Source organism: Leptopilina heterotoma, unplaced genomic scaffold (genome assembly GCF_015476425.1).
Source record: "Leptopilina heterotoma isolate Lh14 unplaced genomic scaffold, ASM1547642v1 Lhet_296, whole genome shotgun sequence".
In the NCBI taxonomy this organism is placed as follows: domain Eukaryota; kingdom Metazoa; phylum Arthropoda; class Insecta; order Hymenoptera; family Figitidae; genus Leptopilina; species Leptopilina heterotoma.
In genome coordinates, this window is record NW_025111000.1 from 600,598 (window position 1) to 602,208 (window position 1,611).

A 1,611-nucleotide genomic window follows, 5' to 3' on the forward strand; every position below is an offset into this window, starting at 1 on the left:
TGGAAAAAAAGTTTATAAATATTAAAGATAAGTACTAAAAATAACATGTGATTACGAGATACCAGATACTAGATAAACAGAGATTTAGTCAAGAGGTACTAGATTAACAGATACTAGATTAACAGATACTAAACAGATATAAAACAGAAAAGCTTACAAAAAATACGCATATATTTATTGTTGATAAAATATATAAAAATTAAAGATAAGTACTATTGATAACATGTGATTACGAGATACCAAATACTTGGTAAACAGAGATTTAGCCAAGAGCTACTAGATTAACAGATACTAGAATAAAAGATAAAAAAATAATAAATATAAACAGATACAAAACAGAAAAACTTACCAAAAATATACTTATATTTAATAATATTAATAATATTAATAGATGAAGATACATTCTTTACATTCTTAATAATCTTCAATAAGAAAGGATAAGATAAAAATTCCAGTTACTGTTAAATGTGACAATAGTAACATTATTTACATGTGTTCTGAAATAATTAATTTTATGAAAAACTATTTTTTAGAAGCGATATCCCTTCAATAAATTGAAAGAAATCATGTCGAACAAAAAAGAAACTGTTAATTTAATTGTTACAGATTTTAATATTATACTTACTGAAGGAGGAATGTTAAATGATACTCATATTGATGAATTCGAAAAATTATTGAGAAGAGAATCAAATTCTGCTTTTAGCATGCAAAGCACTTTGTATTTATATACGCTTGAATTTATTAGTCCGATTGAAAAAGGTAAAAAGCATATTCAAATAGTTTTTAGTGGACCTATCAAGAAAGGTCATTGGATTTGCACTTATTATGATGGAATGAGACTTTATATTTATGATAGTCTTAATGAAGGATGTTTAAATGAAGATCAAAGGAAATATTTAAGTAGATTATATCCTTTTAAACCTCCAGTAGTTTTCACAACTGTTGATCAACAACCAAACAATAGTTTTGCTTGTGGAATATATGCAATAGCATTCGCAACATCGATATTTTTTAATATTATGCCCCACTCTGTCAATTACTATTATTATAACATGAAAAATTATTTAATGTTAATGTTCAAAAACAATCGTTTAAGTTAATTTCCATCAGTAAGGTCGACTAATATTAGAACTATGACTGTTGAATATAATTGGGAGTGTCTTCTTAGGAATCGAACTAGAGAAAAAAGTTTCCAAAATGAAGAAAATAAAATTGTTGACAATAATTTATCATCGCTGAATTCAACCAGCAATGTTTGTAAAAAAAATTTTGTTGATAGTTTAGAAAATTTGCCTTTAATTCCAGCAAATGATGTTAATAATATTTCTATTGATTCAAGCAATGGAATGAAAGATACAAGATTAATAATAACTGAGAAGCAAGAAGAAAAAAGAGCTATGGTTCATTTTCCTGAAGAAGAAGAAAAATATAAAATCATAAAACGTCAAAAAAAGCTGCTTATCAAAAAAAATATCGACAAAAAAGCGAGAAAATAATAAAATTGTTCGCTCTGAATCATTGGATTCTAATGAATTCATTAGTGCAGAGCAAACTTTAAATACGAGGCCCCAAAGCACATCTACAGCTTTATCATCAGCAGAAGAAAATATT